The sequence below is a fragment of the Peromyscus maniculatus genome, chromosome 9 (assembly GCF_049852395.1).
Source record: "Peromyscus maniculatus bairdii isolate BWxNUB_F1_BW_parent chromosome 9, HU_Pman_BW_mat_3.1, whole genome shotgun sequence".
Lineage (NCBI taxonomy): Eukaryota > Metazoa > Chordata > Mammalia > Rodentia > Cricetidae > Peromyscus > Peromyscus maniculatus.
Window position 1 is genome coordinate 89,532,795 of NC_134860.1, and position 21,457 is coordinate 89,554,251.

The following is a 21,457-nucleotide window of genomic DNA, read 5'->3' on the forward strand; positions in this document are numbered from 1 at the left end:
TTACTCACCATAAGGAGCCACTCATTCTTATGGCCCAGTGATGGTGAATCTTATCTCATTCTAAGTTGCATCTTTAAAGGTATACGACATTTTGTTACAACAGAGACATAACCGAGTTATGTATGCATAGAACAAAGGTGCGATGAAGATATAAAGAGTAGCTAATGGTACACAAACTAAAGAGAGTGGCCTAAAGTATAAAATGCCTGATTAAGTACATGAATCAGGGATTCGTATTCCCACAAAGCTTTTACTACCACTTTCCTTCAAGACCGAAACATCCTATTCTGCAAGGAAGCTCCTTGAGCGAGAAGAAAACACTCAACATAGCTTCAGGAAATTACTGCAACTGCCTAGATTCACTAGGTAGGGTCCTACTGCTGGAGTAAGCAATGAAAGCTGAAAGTGCTTCTCAGAGAAGCAAAGCTAAGCTGCAAAGAAGACTCTCAGAATATCAAAAGCTGCAGAAGATTCTGCTACCAGATCAGGTGCATGGAAAATGCAGAAACCAGTGGAGCTGCCTTCGAACAGGTGTAGACTCACTTGGAATGGATGTTCTCCAATCTATTGAACTTTTGAAGGCTGTGAAGTGTGCTCCAGGTTTTCAGGTTTTGTGAGCTGTGACCCTGCTCCTGTAAGTAACCTCTCACCCATATTTCTGTAAGTAGGGCAATTAAAGCTCATTGGTACACCAAGTTGGACTTTGGTGGTATCCATATTTTGCTCTGTTGTAGGATCCCTATTTGGGGTGATTAGATGTGTGTTGCATCCCCCAGCAAAAGTTTACTACCCAACAAAACTATGCTAAAATTCATATCCATTAATTCATAGGTCTGAAAACTAGATAACCGGTCACATGTTGTTTATGAGTCTATACTTCCATTTGCAGTATTTTGCTGTGCCGAAGATATTAAAAGTCTTTCTATTACATGCAAAGAAGAAATGAAGATAATAATGAAGCTATGATCAAATAAATAATAATAAAATTAATAAATAATATTGTAAAATATGAAAATATAAATCAAAGAAACATTCTTCAATCATGTGAGAAGTGATAAAAACTAACTCATTATAGTATTAATGAATGCTATCATTCAGATTGGCAAAACCCTGAATAATATGTAGGGGTAACTTTCATTAAGATAAGCTTTTTTTATATAATGACTAAGACTCCATAATAATCCTTTAAGCTATAAATAACTGATGGCATTAATCTTAGGATTTATTCATACACATCTGGATTATTCCACCTCTACTTAACTCATCGAAAATGAACACAGTACAGGGACTTTGAAATGTGTCAATAAGAACATAATGTAACACTCTGTATGTGAAGTCTGACTCCATTTATTTTACATCAGCTGCCCTCTGTTTAGTGTTCACGTCCATTGCCACTCATTTTTTTCCTCCTTGTCTTGAACGTGAACACCTATAATTTGTCTCATTATTTGGCTATAAGTCTAACCCCCATTTCAAGTTTGTCTTCAAAAGTATCAAGACAGTTTTGACCTCTTTACACCCAGCAGATAAATCCTCATCAGGACACTTTGCCCACTTGTTTCCCAGGGCAGACCTTTAAAAAAATGGCCCTTGGATTTAAAGACAGGCAATAAAATCCTTTCAGATTTTTCCCACTGGAACTGAAAATTCTAACATTGTTCATTTTTTTCTTCTTTACTTTGCCTCTCAAGGGAGTTACTTGAATTTTTTTAAGTACAAATACTGCCAAAATTCCTTGATTAGCAGGTTGTCTTTCTGTCCTCATTCAGCCCATGGTTAGGCACTCATGTTGGTGGATATTAGTTTTCCTGGAAATTCATTGGTTCTGGCTATAACTTCCTGAAAAATTGCATCTCTGTAAGATAAGAAGATCCCTTATACATTATATTTGGAACTATACTTGTTTCATGTATTAATTAGTTTTACAATGAGTCAAATGGGAATTTGCATCTTTGTACCAGCACATATTTATTGAATATTTATATGTAGTAGTCTTATGAAATATCTATAGTCCTAGCTGCTAGAGAGGTTAAGGATGAAGGACTGCTTATGACCAGGAAATTGAAACAAGATTGAAAGAGTGAAACCTTATACCTTTTTATGCTAAAACTATATCCTTACTTGAGAAATGTCTGTGATTTTTAAAAATAAGCATACATTGCCACTCAACTAAGAAGTACAGAATGTGAGAAGGAAGAATATGCTACTTACAAGAAAGTTACCTCCATATTATGAATATATATATAAATTCATAAATACACTCTTGGAGGTTAGGATATCAGTATTTAGAGGGACATAACAATTTTAAAATCTGGATCTGATTTGATCTACCAATATGGAAATGACCATGCATGGTGACAGTGGGAAGAGGAAAAAAGGAGGACACTATGGGGTCATTGTCCAGCCAGAACAGTCTACTATGTGATGTCAAGCCCAAATGACAACCCTATCTCACAAATCAAGGTAGACAGCACTGGAAGAGCCATTCTTAATATCATTCTCTGGCATCTGCATGAACATGCATGGACACATGTGTGTGTACTGAAATAGATGCTCAATTTTAGTGTCCCTTAAAAAGTTAATTTTTTTTAAAAAGAGATGGCATATTTACTTGGTGGTAGAGGAGATTTAACTTAAATACCTTGATTTTCATTTGTGAATTATTCCTGAAAAAAACTGGAGAAAGTGAATCAGGTATTCTCTGCCATCTTATTTTATACAATTACAATTTTATTCAAAAATTTCCTATTATCCTGCAATTCTCTCTTCTGGCTTGTATCTGCAAATTCCTTGCTCTGTTTACTCTGTCACACGCTGATTATTTCCCACACACTTCCACACTCCTCATTTTCCTTGAATCTGGCTCTCCTGATCCAGGACACAACATTTCTCCAACCCACTATAGAATAAAAGTGTCTGTATTGTCTTGATATGTAATCCTTAATAGCATTTGGTCCTAATAGATCAGAAAATAATGAGAAAAGAAGATATATGAAAGAAGGAAAGGGACTGGTGAATGAGTGAGGGGAAAAAATAGTATCTCTCATATTTTGTTCTACAAAGTGGAATTCAACATAAAGTTTATATTCAGGGAGAAAATATTGAGTAGCACTCAACAAATATTTAGAATATTAAGTTTCTCTGTACCATATGCTCATAAGATTGTCAATATCTATGTCAATATATGTCTGTCTCCATCTATCTATCTATCTATCTATCTATCTATCTATCTATCTATCCATCATCTATCTATCTATCTGTCTGTCTATCTCTATGTCTCTGTCTCTAGCTATATATATATATATATATATATATATATATATATATATATATATATCATCTACCATATGTCTATACATATACACTTACCCACATACATGGGCACACACAAAAGGGAATATATGCTTCATATGATGGTCATAGTTACCTAAGTATACGAGTTTTTGTGAGGTTTCTGTTCCCAGGCAATTTGAATAGTATTTTGTGGTAGTGAGCAATTGCACAGCCTTGCATAAAAGTGTAACAAGTTGGTTTTACATTCTTGTTTTTAAAGAATAATCTGTCCCGAGACTGAGGAAATGTTGGTAGGAGAAAAAGCTGAAGAGGGCACAAATACATAGGATGTTGTTTTGGTTGTTCATGAGTGAGAAAATGTTGATTTGGATGTGTTTATTTGAAGCATAGAAGACACAGCTTACATTTGGGATATATTTTACTTCTATGTGGCATTTACTTGCAGTAACTACATGATCATTTTTGTCCTGAGAATAATATTTTATATGAGGACAAAAAAAAAAAAAAAAAAAAAAACAAGAAAATATCAGCTGTTTTCACATTTTCATAGTTAGGCCTCGGTAAAGAAAAGACGTCAATATATGCAAAACATCCATTTCCCTTTACACATCATAGGTGATCTTCAAATAGCTGATCCCTGAGATTCCCAGACATAATGCCCAACTGATGTCCTCATTGCTTTTTTACGAGATTACAGTAAAGACAAAACACCTGGAATTCCATTTGCTTTACCTTTTCTGTTTCTCAGAAGATCCACACATGGTTTAGTTAATGAAAAAATAATAAATCAAAAATAATTTTAATAATTTATGAATGATTAATAGACTGAAGGAATTCCTACCCAAAATATTCCTATTTATTAAAAGATAAGGTTAAATTTTGTTCTTATGTTGAATGCTATAGACCAAATTCTGTTATACTTCATGACTACATACCCTGAACAAAATGAATTAAGGTATCAAATAAGACAGATCGTTACTCAGAACACATCTGCCAAGAGCACCCATTGCTGCCTGAGTTTCCCAGCCCCCCAACTACTGAAGGTTCAAGTTATAGTCCCTGATGAATGCTAAGTACAAATGGGCTTTTGAATTCTGCTGAAATACTTTGGTATTTTTTTTAAAAGTGATAAGCACATCTGAACTTCGTATAACCGCAAACATGTAAAAGCACAGAAATCCCACAAAGGACTCTCCTTCTAACACCCCCCAAATGTATTTCCTCACATCATTTTTTTGAAGAGGAAGCTGGAGAGATGGCTCAGCAGTTAAGAGAACTGGCTGCTCTTAGAGATGCCCAGAGCTCAGTTCCAACAACCATACAGCAGGTCACAATGTCTGTAACTCCATCCTCAGGTGATCTGGTGCCCTCTTATGTCCTCTGTGATCACCAGGTATGCATTTTCTGAACAGACATACCTGCAAACAAAACACCCATATACATAGAATGCAAACAAATAAAATTTAAGAAATAATATAAAGAAGTAAATTAAAGTATCTAAAAGAAAAAAAGATATTTTTAAATCTTTCTCCAGTCATTCACAAGGGCTATTAAATCAGTTCAATATTTCATTCAGATAATAATCACTTGTGATTTCCCCACCTCTAAATTTAAGAAATTTTAGAACTTCAATTGTTCATTGTACTTTGATGCTCTCATTTATTTTTTCCAGTCTTTTAATTGCTCCCATTGAGACAATGTGTGTTTTGTAGGGATGAGTTGGTAGGGAAGTCCTGAGTTTGGGTAGAAGAAGAAAGCCTAGGCCAGAACATTGAGCTGGCTAGAATAGAGGAGAAGATTGCAAAGCTTTGTAATTTCTGTCTTAGTAAATAAAGTCCTCTCTCTATGCATGAGTTAGACAATGCATGCTTTTATGAATGTAGGTAGCTTCTCCTGCTTAAAAGGGAAAGGGCTCAGGGTTAATTTTCAGTTTCTGAGTCTTTTTTCCCTCTCAGCATGATCTTGTGGCAGGCAGAAAGCTGACTGAAAAAGATAAAATATGAAACAACAATGCACATGAATACCACTCTAGAAAGGCTCTTTGTCCTTTGCTTAATTGAATAACATTTCTTTTCTATTAATTTAACATATAGTATTTGTTTAAAAAACAAGTATTATTGCATATGATAGTAATTTTAATACCTCTTTGAATGCTTCCCAGCTAACTAAAAATGTTTGGTTCATAATAAAATGATCTATGTTCTTGTCCAGGAATCCTGAAGAAGTGAGATATAGTTATGTAAACCAATTATGCCAAATTGATTGAATTAATTCTGAAAACTAAATTGGCTGTAAATGAAGCTATGATGATAGCAGCATCAGCAGATCATTACATGGCATATTCAATAAAGCAAGAACGTAATGCTTAAGAGACATTTTCCACAGAAGGTAAATTATATTTTCACTAGAAATTGAATTATTAAACCTATGAATTTCCAAAGTCTATTTGTGAAAAATAATACACACACATGCAGAATTATATACACAAAAAATGAAATCAACCCAAGTAATTCAGTATACCTATTTTGTGTTGTTTAAACATTTGATACATCAAGAGAAAACCTCAAGATAATGTAAGCGGTAGTTTAGGATAAATCACTTATCAGTTCAACAGAAAAATTAGGCTGCAAATACCAATTTCCACATGAAAATAATCAGCCAGAACAGCTTCCATTTTCATTTTGACCATAGCAACATATTTGCTACTTGTATTTCACAAGCAGAGCATTCTTTAACTATAACGATAGCATACTTAGATACATTATGCTTGCTCTGAGAGCTTGTCTCTAGGGTGTGTCAGACATCCTAAGTGATGCTGCTTTCAAAGATGATAGGACCTATCATTTCCTTCATGCACAAAAAGCTGTACCATCTATGATACAGTCCCAGATGTGGAATATATTAGATTCTGCCTGAGAGTAATTTACTTTCTAAAGGTAAATAAAACAATTTTTAAGCAGAACAGAATTTTCCAGTCATTCATGTACTTAATAAATGAATGAATAATACTTGTAAAAGCACCAGATACCTTTCAATTCACCCAAAACAACAGGATAACAAACTATTTGCAGGCCTATGTGATTGAGTATAAAAACAAATGATCATGTCCTTAAGGAACACAGATAGCAATCAAAGGGTAAGGTGTACTCAACTCTTAGAAGTGGAATTGAAAGGCTCTCTTTACTGCTCAATAGATACACATATTGTTAAGCTTCATATTTCCAGGTGTAGGAGGATGAAATCCACAGCATTAGATAGACTGAGTCAGAAGAACCTCAAGTTCTTCTGCCAGTCAACATACAAAGTGTATACATAAAAGAAATGTAATAATGTTCAAAATTAAAAGAATCAATAAAATATTATGCTCATAAATTGAATTCACCAGATTTAGAATTTCATAAATATACTGAAAGAGAAATGACAAGACTACTTAAGAATATGGGTTCATACTTTCACTAATTTATGAATATAAAAGTAAGTATTTAGAGTGGAGTTTGATAGTATGATCATTTAGAGAAAAGATAAGTTTTTTTTTTTTTCTTGTGGCCTATGGACCTACTCAGAATTGGTACTGGTGCAGTTAACAGGATCAAACATGAGTGCCATCTTTTGTTTTGATCTGTGAATCCAGTAAAATCCTAACTTAAAAATGTCATATGCCATAACAGAAAGGTTTGTCATAGTTCCATAAAAATATAGTATAGTAGAATGAAAGTATGTCACACACACACATACATACACACACACACACACACACACACACACACACACACACACACACACCACACACACACATACACACACACATACACACACACACATACACACACACACACACACACACGTACACACACACACATACACACACACACACACACACACACACACAAAATCACCAAAAACATAGAAGAGTGAAATGATTAACTGTGAAAATCGTTAACAATATATGAATAGCAAGTCACTAGTAATAAATGTTTAATTATAGATTTATTCAATTCCACAATCTAAGGACATATTATCTTGGAACAATAAAGTTCTACCTATTCAATACCTGCAATTTATTTTGTGTTTACCTATAAAAAGTAATGAACATAAAATGAAAATACAAAAGAAAAAAGTGGTAGTTTTTTTTATTATTATTAAGTAACGTGCTGAGTCAAAATTGCTCCACTGGATTTTCAAAAGGTAATTATACAATGACAGGATCATCAAGAGAATATAACAACAGTAAACATAAATGTAGACAATATTGTAATACCCAAATCTGTAAAATAAATGTTATCAAGTCATAATTCACAAGTGGAAAACAGGGTGGTAATATTGGGGCATATCAATGTCATATTTCTGTATTAAAAAAAGAAATAAACAAACAAAAAATAAAATGCACTATAGATGGATATACTCATGTAAGCAATTAATCTCATGTGTAGGAGGATGTGTTAGAAGGTTTGTGAACTCAGGTTCAGATTTATGTATATAGCAAGAAACTGTGAACATAAAATACATGTTATTACTAATTACACATAGTATATAGTATATACTATAGAATAGACAATACGCTAGGGCACAAAAGGAATATTAACAAGGTTTTAAAAATATCGAATAACTTTTCTGAATGTCCTGGTATAAATTTGATAATAATAATAAACCTGAAAATTTAAAAAAATTCATATTTTTAATGAAAATTAAATAATACTTTCATGAATAATCAACAGATGAAAGAATAAATGAATCAAATAAGTGATTAAATGACTTTCAAGGGGATATTAATTATTATTCCAAAAATGAGACTCCAATTTTATGTAGAAAAATAATTATCTCTCAACCACCAGGAAACAACACATATACTTGTGCCTATTTTAGCTAATGGTATTACCTAAGTCTAGTGAGAGATAAAGATTTATTATAAAATAGATGAAGTCAGTGCATTACTTAATGACAAACAACTAGATAATTGCTGTTCAATATTTATCATAGAGATGTATATAAAAACCTTAAAAGTCACTGACAAACTAAATTCAGTTGTGTATTGAAAGTAGAATATATCACCATGATCAAATTGAATCTAGCCCTGGGATGATAGAATGGTTCAAAAAATTCAACTCTAAACATATGATGGCTTACTTTAAATTAATATAAGATACCTACCCACTAATGTTAGGTATAATCTCATTAGACACCACAAAAAAAAAACAAATCATAAAATTCCAAATATTTCATAACTATACCCTTCACCAAGAGCTATTCACTTCTCATCAAAAAGGCTTCTTTTTGCTACAAATGGAAGCTGTTTCAAAGATCCACATCTGATTAAAATTGATAGATTAAGTGACTGTGGGCTGCCCAAGCACAATGTTTGTATGGCTCACAGAACATCACAGAAGAATGAACAGAAAGCCTACAAGAGCCAGAGGATTGGGACATCTGCTTCTAGATAGTGTCTACTAGACTTAACACAGATATTGTTACACCCAGAAAAGGGCAGCAATATAGTTGCCTAAACAACACTTGGATAATGACAACAGCAGTTGACCCACTAACATGGATACTGAAAATTTCACTAGGCTCCCTCCTACATGGAACCTACCTACAAGCTACTGAGAGAGAGAGAATCAGTTTTCTGTAGGAAAGATCCCCCAGTAAGTTATATAATTCCTAGTGGTCAATCCTAAACACATGTACGTACAGGCAACACTAAATGAACTCAGTAGATTTATATTACTATGATATATTATTAGGTGATATATGGCATTATTTATATTTTAATTATAGAAGAATTATTTGTAATTGTAATTATAGAAGAGGCCTTTATTAAAAATATTATTATTATTATTAGCTATTAAAAATATTTTGGGGCCTAGCCAAATCAAGATTTTGAGAGGAAGTGCGGGGATATGGGAAGAACTGCATAGGGAGAGGGCGACTAGAAAGAATGTGTGCTGGGGATGTCTTTCTGTATGCTGTGAATGTGTTGCTCTGATTGATTGATTGATTGATTGATAAATAAAATGGCAATTGGTCAGTAGCCAGGCAGGAAGTGTAGTACAGGCAGGATAAGCAGAGAGGAGGATTCTGGGAATTGGAAGGCTGAGTCAGAAGATGCTGTCAGCTGCCACCATGAGAAGCAAAATGTACAGATACCAGTAAGCCACGAGCCATGTGACAAAGTATAGATTGATAGAAATGGGTTAATTTAAATTGTAAGATCTAGCTAACAAAAAGTCTGAGCCATGGCCATACAGTTTATAAGTAACATAAGTCTCTGTGTGTTTACTTGGGTCTGAGCAGCTGCGGGCCCAGGCGATACTGGCAGGTGAGAGAGTTTTGTCCTGACCAGCAGCAGGCTGGGACACAGAAAATCTTCTAGCTATGGATGTGAATGTAGTACTTGGGCATGAATTTATCAAAAACAAAGAGTTAATTTTTTAAAAATATCAGTGGTGAAACCATTCTAAAAGAAATATAATTTCTAAAAGGAAAAATAATGTAGAAGAATATGTGCCAGTAATGTGATCACATTATCAATTACTGGAATTTCAAATATAAACATGGTGCTATGTTCTGATTTATTTGCTTTCCTATTCCAAAGGACCATTTCGTTCTGAATATTCCTCCCAATATTACAGAATCCCAAAATTTAATAATGCTTAAGGACTCCATCATTGGAGGAGGATGTCAAATCTTTTTGACATATGAATGAAATGGTATACTTTGGTACTATGGTAGATCTACTTTTAGTGTTTTGAAAATTCTCATGCTGATTTTGCTACTAGCTGCACCAGATTGCAATCCCACCACCACATACATATAAGCAGCAATAAACTCAGCAAGTTCCCTTTTATATGCGTGTGTGTGTGTGTATGTATATATATATATATATATATATATATATATATATATATGTATTTTACTATTAATTTTTACTTCCTTGTATGCATTTATTATTACTATTATTATTATTAGTTATTAAAAATATTTTGGGGCCTAGCCAAATCAACTTTCTTATTTCAACACTTCACATTTGTGTAAGCATAATGTCACAGCTCAAGTCATATTTATAAATAACCAGAAATATTTTAGACAATCTGAAAGAAACAACCATTCTAGGATGTTACATGAGAGATTTCTTTTGTATAAAAATTCTATGTTTTAGATAGGTTATTTCTTGTTCTGATTTCTAATGGGTCCTTTTGGGAAGAAAGTCACTTGAATTTCTTCACTTTTAGAGAATATTCATGGATACTTCAGGTTGACCATTTGGTTTATCTATCTGCTCTGCTACAGGTAAGTCCCAGGTGAAAATAAATGCTGTAGTTATTCATGGACCACCCACTATACAACCTCAGCTGTAAAAATCAATGTGGGCTCAACCATAGAAAAATAATTGGATTTTTCTGACTGACTGACCTTTTCCCTGAGTACATCAGACTTAACAGAATTTTCCGTTCTGGGCCTTATTACAACACAACTAAATATTTTCTTGAGCCCTAACAATTACCCATTCTGAATTATAACAAATATACTATTCCTTTTTATATAATCTACAGACTTTGATCAGTGATGATTTGCTAGCTACCCCATTATTAGGAAATAATGCAGTGTTGTTTCCGCCAGCAAACACTATTTGTCAATTACACACACTATTATTTCTTATGGAAAATAACTTATGATTACTGTGGATTGATGTAAAACCCACACACCATGTCCAAGTAGCCTGGGAAATAAAACATGTCAGTATACCACATCTAGTGACTATTTGGAACATAATAAATAGCCCACACAAGTTTGTAGTGTCCTGTTACATAAGCCTAGCTTCAAGAAGCAAAACCATTAATCCACACAGTTTACACAAAATCATACATTTGTGATTACATGGTCAAACATTTTAACAAATATCTGCATCTCTGGTAGCAGCTGACAGTTTGTTAATATGGAGAGACAAATCAGAGTTTAGATATTTGCTTTCATTGTGGTTTGACACCTGGATCTAACAAAGAAAAATTAGATCTCTGAAAAATCTTGTAAACTTGCCTCAGTTTTATTTAAAAACACCAAGACTGAACAATTTTTTATAGTCATGTGATCTAGGAATGGGTCTTGAGCTATCATGGCATTGAATGATTGAAAACAGAATGTAAAATATAGATTAGTTGATATGACCAACAAATGACAACAGATTAACCTTGATTATTTCCAGAATATATTCATTTTAAAAATTCTATATGTTTCGGATTTAAATGTATCTACTTTTTTGCAATTAGATGTAAACATTAGAAGGTAGTTTTAGAGTTTGGACAGTAATAGTTTCTCACTTAACTATATGATTTTAATTATATTTTAAAATTCAAATCTATAAAATGGTTTGTAAAGAGAAATTATTTCCTCATTATTTTCTGAAATTAAGTAAAGTCATCACATTGTATCTTCCCTTTTATCCATATTTCATTAATTCTTGAGAATTTCGTACAATTTGTTTAACATATTCACCCCTCCAGCTTCTTCCATAACTAACTTCCCTATTGTACCATCCCTTCTCACAAACTTTGAGATTTTTTTTTTTTAATTTCACTTGGGAGTCCAGTTTGTGTGTCCTGCCAGTCTTGGACTTTGTGTATCCAGCACTAAGTGGTCAGCCTTGGCATCATAGACATACACATTTCATTATACAGACGGAGCAAGCTGCATACAGGGGTGTGTATGTATGTAGAACAACTGAAGAAAAGGAAGCTATGAATTTGAGAGAGCAAGGGAATGCATATCAGGAGTTGAAGAGAGTAAAGCAAAGGGGGGAATGATATAATTATATGATACATTTCAAAAATTGCTAAAAATAGATTTGTATTCCTTGACTGGTTCCTATTTTTGTTTATTTAAAAAAGACTAAAAGTAATAATCTTTAAAACTAAATTTAAAGCAGTGTAAATGGATATCCCTTTTAAAGATTATTTTCTGGAACTGTAGGTTAAATTGCACAAAACCAAATTTATTACAATTCCAGTGATTAATTACAACAAAACTCCTATGAAATGCAATAAGAATATATGACACATATTCACATTACATGAAGAATTGATGAAAAGGAGGGGGACCACTAGGGCACAAGGAGATACTTAGTAACCTCGGTACATTCTAGGGGCAAGGACATACCAGCTTGAGTAGGTTGTGTGCTCTGATTCTAAAGCTAACAGAAAGCTACACTTGTACAATAGCAAAAACACTGAAAACACAAAGAAGCAATATGAAAGTAAAATATTTGGTGTTTAGTTGCTTCACATTATATCGTGCTATATCTTTCGTCTAGATAAAATGACTGTTTATACTAGATAGGACACCCACAGCCAAAGAACAAAACAAGAAGTAAAGAAATACAGAAACAACTGTATATAAATTTAGCCTGGTGATTCAAGGAGTGTATTGAGACTACAGGAACTTGGGTGCCCCCAGCATCTGCTTCATCAAAAAATGCCAGCCTCAACAAGGTTGGGGTGTCACTAGGGATGTACCACTGGGGCTTTCTACACTGTTTAGGAGCAGCTAATTTGTGGGCAAATCTCCAGTCCTCAAGAATCCATTTTCTGATTATGTAACCTCTAAAAATGGATCTGAGCCTTCTGAACTCTAATATGTGTTCCATTCAATTCTCCACCTTCAGAATTCTCACTCCACCATCTTCTTTCCCATTATGAATAAATGAAAAAAATAAATGTACCTCCATAATCACTAATTACTTTAAGTTATGCCATTGTCTCTCACACATACAGAATTTAATCATGACAACAAGCTTACCCAAGTAGACCTTACATTCCATATTCTGCTCCAGCAAAAATGAAAACAATGAAGCTCCTTCAGGAGAGTACACCCAGTGATTAAAAGTGGAGACTAAAAAAAAAAAAAAAAAAAAAAAAAGCTTAGGTCTTCTTGTTTTTAATTAATTGTTTTTTCCTAACATTAAAGTAGTTTGTAAGCTTTTTTTCCCATTTTTGCGAACACCTGTGCACTTCTTAACTCTCAAGTGCACTTACCAACAAAAATTATCTCCACTCATTTTTGACCTCCTTACATACTTATTTTCAATAGTTCTGTGAACCAACTTGACATATTTCTTTATAAAATCTCTAGAGATTTGGGTATGGTACCTCACATCCATTTATTTTATACTTCACACACCTAATTGAGAATCTCTCAGCATTTTTCTTCTCAATAGTGTCATAAACCTCCTACCCAGATGCTTTCTCCATGAAAAAAAGACACAATCTCTTCCTATTATTAGACTCTATAAATCAGTGATGTTCTGATACTTTTCATATCTCTGCAACTGAATTCAGCTTCCTCATCAGTGACATATAAATATACATAAATATACATGTAACCGTACAGCAGATGCCTGATCAAATGGCTAATTTTGGGGATGTTCCTTTTTGGCAAGTTATTATCTGATTAAATGAAAAGACATGTGTTACTGGTACATGGACTGCTCTCACCCAATGTGAGGTTGAACTGTTGACCTTGTGTACATCCTACTTCACAAATGAGTCTGTCAGATACGATAAGCCTATAGGCTGAAGATGATGCCCCAACACTGCGGAGAAACCTCAGGTGACTGTCCAGGCAGCTGGCTGTTTCTGTCAACTCACAAAATTTTTGGAAGTTGCTTTTGTGCACTTCCTGTTTTTATTTTTGTTAGCTAATATTATTTCCTTCTTGGGTCTCTGAGGGATTTGAAGATTAGTTAGTTATAGTTGAAGATTAATTAGGATAGAAAGTGAATTAGATACATTTTGGACTTACTAAAATAGGATAGATAAGGGAATTATTTTCTCTGATTTGTCAAATACAAATGGACTAGACATCGTTTAGGTAATTGTTACTTGTATATATTGTATATAGTTATTGTACTTTTGTATATAGTTTTTCTTTTGTTAGTTATAACCTTTTGCCTTTTTTCTTTTTATTAAAATAGAAAAGGGGAAATATGGTGATATTTTATTTGTACTGAAATGTGATTTTAATTTTATGTTAATAAATAAAGTTGCCCTGGGGTCAGAGCTATTAGAGCCATAGCAAGAGCGTGGTGGTTAGAAGAGCTAGGTAGATTTCTGTGTGTTCAGGGATACAGCCAGTATTGGAGACATACGCCTTTAAGACCTGGAGGGCAGTACTTACAGGCAGTGATGAGGCAGTCATGTGGTTGGGTTTACAACCAATGAGAAGGCAGAACAGAAAGACTATTTAAACACAGACAAACAGGAAGTAGCTCTGTCGGGGAAGTTAGGAGCACTGCAGGAGGTAAGATTTTATCTCTGAGCTCTGACCTCTCGGCTTTCTCTTTTACATTGGCTCTGTGTTTCTTATTTTAATAAGACGATTGGTTACATCTACATGTACATAATTGTATTTTTTTGGACAGTCGATTTTAGTGTCTTAAAAGGACAGAAAAAAATATATATAGAGAGAGATTGATATTGATATAGATATAGATATAGATGTAAAGAAAGATTCTACCTAAGAACAGTGACAAGTTGATTGGTGTCTTTTGCCAATAATTGCAAAATTGGAGGCTGAGTCAGGGCATCAATAGTTCAAGTCTATCTTGGAATAGCTAAGAAGACTGTGTTTACTGCTTTCCCTGGAAAAAAAAAAACAAGGAAAAAATTCCTCACACATAAATCTTATAGGCTGAAATAGAACATGTCGCTATAGATCCAACTTGTTTATATTTGGTAAATAAGACCCTGTATCATGCTAGTATGATTACGTTTAGCTGTTTCTCTGAGGTTCCAGCTGAATGGGTGGTTAGCTAGCTTAATGAGTATTATAGAAATAAAGGGGGGGGGACTGTCTTACATTGCTGCCTTATCTGAAGTCTTCAAGAGACAGTATGATTGTGAAAGAACAGAACAGACAGGTATTTGAAATTATGCCTGTAACACACAAATGATAGTGTTTTCATATGAAAGGGAGGGCAGCATTATTCCACATCAGTGACACCAAATCTGAGGAAGTGTGGAGCACAATTGATCTACTCTCTTGCTACCCAAATAAGATCTATGTAGGAAAATTAATAAGAAAAGGCCCTCCTTTCATCAGGATGGCATTTGGGAGTATTAACTGCTCTGTAGCCCATTAGTCAGTTTAGTTAATGACTCTCTTATCCTTTTAATCATGTGCAACACATGGACTGAGCTTCATTTAGTTTCAAAGTGCCTTTCAGAAGCCAGAACTGAATCCTACTTGTAGAAAATGTTACCTTTTCAGAGTATAAAGCATACTATATCAAACCTCTTATATTTAGGGGTACTTTTAGAAATTGCATCTTGTTTCTGAGTAAACAAAATGAAAATCAATACGAAATTTAAAGACATTGTGGCTTCAAAGCTTCATCTTTTTCAAACCTTCAGTTTATTTAATAAATACATTAATTCACAGCAGTTTCAGATAATGAAGTAAGCATACTAAAACAATTCAATACATTTTAATTCCTAATAGAATGTTGAAATTTATATGGTTGTATGTTTAGTATAGTAGTTTAAAAGTCCTTAAAAATAGATTGCTTATCAAAATTTCAAAATAAGATTAATTTTTATAATTTGTCACATATTAAAATCAATCCTCTCTCTTTGAGTAGATCCTTTGTCTTATTAGAAATTTCAAGTTATTATAAGCACCCAAAAAACAATATATTAAAGAGGATGTGTACTAATTCATTGTAAAGTCCATGAGAAAAAAAGAATAATGAGTCTTTTCCTCTTCAGTGGAAAAAAACTGATAATTAAGATTTCTGAATATGTGAGTGAAGCACTTTTGGAGCATAGAAAAAAATTGTTTAATTGCATAAAATTGTTTCCTGTTGTTGGTTATTAGACTAATAAAACACTCATGACCCCAAAAGAATCACTATTTTGATTACTAACTCTCCACTCTCTCCTTCTAGTCCTGCAGACTTCATTTCTTCCTTCTTCAATCAAAGCTCCCATAATTCCAACATATTTAGTATATATTAGCTTGCACATGTTATCACACATATTCCTTTTTATTTATAAAAGACATTGTTACTGTAGAAATATCACTTAATTTTCATTTAAGTTTACAATTATAAAATCTGTAGTCTACTCTGTAATATTAATGTATGGCTTCTCTTTGATAGAGAGGAAGAAATACTGACTTTTACTTTTTCTTTCCTCTATACTATAGTTAGTCTATGGATTGTCTAAAACGATGGGTCATCACAAACAATATTTTAATAAACATATTATTTACATTTTTTGCTCGATCTGAACTACAGAAGCTGTTTTATAGTGTCCTGTAATGGCATAATTAATCATTCAATATACTGAATTTACCCAAACTTTCTCTTTGGATTATCTCTTCCATTTACATTCATGCCAACAGAGTAATGGATGGATATAATAAGCAAATGTTTGTGCCCTTGACCTATCGGAAGTCTGACATTCACTAATCTAAAAGATAAAAAATGCTCTATCACGGCTCTTTAAACTGACAGTCACTATTTCATATATTTTTTAGCATTTAAACCTTTTATTAGCTTTTTTATTACTTTCACTTATTACTTCTATTAGTTTTCTCATTGCTTTTATTGCTTTTCTACACAATAGTTAATATTTTGCTGTTGATATTATTTTAAGTGAGAATTCCCATAGACATTTGTTGAAATTCCTTTAGATTACAGCTTTACAAACTGTCTTCCTGTTAAGAGCTGAATAAAAATTATTTAACACTACCATAGTACAGCAATCACAAAATCAGTCATAGACAATACAAGCTAAATGAGTGTGATATTTTCCAGTAGAGAGTTGTTTACACAATCAAGCCATTTGAAGATTTGATTTACAGGTTATGGCTTGCTTACACCTAACATGAATGGTAAAATTGCCATGACAAATGCCAGATAAGTTTATATTAAGAAAAAAATCTCAAGCATAAAATCATTAGAAAAGAGAATGGTAAGAAACTTGAGTGTCATGAATGATAGATATTTACAAATCTGATAGTTAATTTCATCTCTCATTTCCCAAAGCAAAACTTTTCTATCTTTTTGTCTTGGTAATTATTGGTAAATTCTCCCTGTTTCACTCTACAGAGTTTCTATATGTGTGAGTGAGTTTTCGCGCATGTGTGAGGGTGCCTACATTCAGGCAGAGGCAAATGTTTGTGTGTCCTTTTACATGTGGAAACCAGTGGTAAATTTTCAGTTGTATTGATCCTCAGGAGCCCTCCACTGCATTTTCAGAGGCAATGACTATCACTGGGAGCTGAGACTCACAAATTAAGCTAGGCTGTTTGGCCAGTGAGCTCCTGGGATTTACCTATTATTGTCCCTTCAAGGCCTAAAGAATACAGATAGATACATCCAAACATGCCCATCCCCCCCCCCCCCCCGTGGGGATTGGGAATCAGTCTCAGATCCTCATGCTTGTACAGAAAGCATTTTAAAGACCAAGCCCTCTCCTCAAACTATATAGTTTCTTTTTTTTTTTTGGTTTTTCGAGACAGGGTTTCTCTGTAGTTTTGCGCCTTTCCTGGAACTCACTTGGTAGCCCAGGCTGGCCTCGAACTCACAGAGATCCGCCTGGCTCTGCCTCCCGAGTGCTGGGATTAAAGGCGTGCGCCACCACCGCCCGGCTAGTTTCTTAAATATAAGGTTTCCAGTGTATGGTGAGAAAATTCTGGTTATGGTAAAGTTTCATGGGAAAATGAAATAAATATTTAGACTAACAATTAACTGAAATACAAATTGTCCTCCAGGTAGGAACAAAACCAACACACTGTTGATGAGTTACCTATGTCTGCTGGTGTGAATAGTGCTCTGTATAAATAAACACTGATTGTCCAGTAGCCATACAGAAAGTATAGTCAGGACTAACAGAGGAGAATTGAGGGAACAGGAAGGCAGAGGGAGAGATTGTGGGAGCCGCCGCCAGGACAAGAAATATGTAAAGTACCAATAAGCCACAAGCCACGTGGCAAAGTATAGATTAATAGAAATGGGCTAAATATGAGTAAGAGCGAGACAATGATAGGCCTGAGATAATGGCCAAGCAGTTTAAATAGTATAAGTGTCTGTATGTTTATTTTATAAGTGGGCTAAGGGACTCCAGGGGCTTGGCAGGACCCAGACAGAAAACTCTCCAGCTACATCTGAGGACATTACAGAATGTGAATTCATTAATAGCATGTTAACTTTGTGGAAATCATCTAAAAATAAATAAATGCTATTTCCTACTACAATATAATAGAATTATAAAATTCTATTACTCAGTTCCTTGATTTTGTTTGAAATACTTAAAATTATTTTTTGTCTAACTTACATTATAATCTTATTTTTTTTTGTTTGGTTTTGTTTTGTTTTTCTATGTAGCCCTGACTGTCCTGGAATTTGCTCTGTGGACTATGCTGTTTTTGAACTCAGAGATCTGCCTGCCTAGGCCTCCAGAGTGTTGGGATTAAAGGCATACACCACCACTGCCCCGTTGTTCTTCGATTTGTTACTCTTATGCAAGAGTACTGGAAAGGTTCCCAACTTGTACATAAACAAGCATGAGATCAACTGACTAATGATCTAGCATGGTTTCTTAATTTACAGGAGCAATGAGAAACAATGAGAGTTTTTTCATCTTTATCTCTTAAAAATCAATCTACCTATTCATATTTAATAACTTGTTCTCTGCTTCTTTCTCTTGTCAGAAAAAAAGGATGTGTGTTAAGTCTTGAGGCCAAAGTTTATGCATGGAATTCTTTTAATTTTATCTATTCAAGAAAACACTGTATGAGCCGGGCGGTGGTGGCACACGCCTTTAATCCCAGCACTCAGGAGACAGAGCCAGGCAGATCTCTGTGAGTTCAAGGCCAGCCTGAAAGAAAACACTTTATGGACATCATATACCATAATCTTTTCTTTCCTACTGGCTGATGAAAATATATCAATAATTAAAAAAAACTTTCAATACCTCTTCTATTTAGAGTACATACATATTTCTATGATACTTGTTAGTGGAGTCTTTTATTATTTCTTACAAAGCACTTATTTGTAAATGTTACTTTACTTTTGAAATGTTTTTGTATATAGCATTATGTTTTTAGCTATTTCCCAAAATACTTACCATGCAAATATGAAGGTCTGAGCTTGATAATTAAAAGAAAAAAGAAGAAAAAACATAGTATGCTATCACTATAAGTGATAGCATATCACTTATAATATAATATATTATATACATATAATAGTATTATAAGTATAACTTATAATACTATTGTTGTAGATGGCTATAGAGAATGAATTCTGAGACTTACTGGTCATCCAGTCTGGTATAATCAAGTAATCTTAGGTCTCAGTGAAATTTATTATCTCAGCTAGCAAGATGGACTGTTGCTAAGTACAATACCTAGGCTTGAATTCCAGTTTCCATATGCATGTGCCCACACTTACATGCACACAACCCACATTCACCCATTCAAGTGCAAACATGCTCACTTACACAAATGTATTAGAAATTTTATTAGTCATAGTTAATAAAAATATTATCTCTGTTTTCAGTGATGAAAATGTCTCAATTCACAGAGAGATGACTAAATTTCTCTGTTCACAGAGAGATGAGGAAATCTAACATCTTTAATCACTGAGAATGAGGAATGGCTGGAGCACCAAGCCCAGAATGCAGCAATGACGCCACTGAGTTGCAAGTTACCACAATCAAAAGAACTTTGCATATTTTCTGTTGCTCTTAAGTGAGCTTCAGCGCTTCTCCAATGATATCATTTACAATGTTAAATAATACATACCATTTTCAAATTGAACATTGTATATCAGCCTTATAAACATGCTTCTGATCAAAATCCTACTGTTTTTCCAAATCATATTAAAGCTGTTTATTGTTTAATATTGCATTGTTTTAGTTTCAAAATCTACCAAACAGTATAAAATGTATGTTCTTAAACAAAAGATTAAGGAGTGATGATGTCTGTAAAATAGCGATCATTTACAGTTGCATTATAAATATACACACACAAAATTTATGAAATTTGAGAGTAATTTATGAATAAGTTCATAATTGCTTCTTCTTAGAATATTTGCAAAAGCTGGATTAATGGGATGTATATTCCTTAAAGTATAATGAGAATGAATGCATCTGTGTAATTTTAAAATGCTGTTTCATTTAATTAGATTTTTTAAAAATAATTCTAACCAAAATATATTGTTCACAGAAGAATCACAAATGTGTGCATGCAGCTTCTTGGCATATGTCAAAGGAGTCTATGATTTATTCAGCCTTCAGTGATATGTTTTGATGACTTTTTGCATTTCAGTCATAACATTTTTCTAAAACACAACTGCAATTACTTATTGAAAAAGTTCTAACGTAAAAGTTCTGAAATATTCTTTAAAAGAGCTAAATCCTGTCATTATGATGATTTCTAGAAAGATTTTTAAAATGTGGAATTGAAATAATATATTTGAGTTGTACATTTTATCAAATTGCTCCAATCATAACATATGAAAAATATCTTAAATAATCAGGAAAGAGTTCATAGAACTGTCAGAAGAGCATTGTTGTCCATAACTATATTAATTACAGGGAATTAGAACAAGGGGCTGAGAAGGCTTAGGGCGCTGTCTAAGGTTACTACTGGAGCACTGGGTCACCAAGCAAAAGCTGGAGATTGGCCTTGTGGAATGCTATTCCCACTTTAAATAAGGCTCCATATGTCTTAAATGAGAGATCTCTTCAGGAGCACACTGGCTGGTTCTGAATGTCATTACATGGCAGAGGGAGAGAGAGCTTTCCAGGGGAGCCAGGGCCCCAACTATTCAGAGCTTTACAGAGTAAAGTCAGTGTCTTCAAATGGCAATTTTAAGCAAATGGGCAGGCAGTGCAGGCTGTGGAAAATTGGTATTATGCACTCCCCGTGGCTTGTGCCACTTAGTTGCTGAGCCGCAGAATTTAGCCTGTGTAGAAGCGTCTGGGTGGTACTGAAGACTGGGACTACTCTAAAGGAAATAAAGCTGATGATGTTCACCCAAGCATCCCTTCAACCCAAACTTTGTAATCATTTATATGAGTGCAGTACAAAGGCTAAGGGAAAAGTTCAACAATTGTCAGAAAGCAGAGAAAGGCTGTATATAGAAGGCCTCTCTTTTCATCTAATGCCG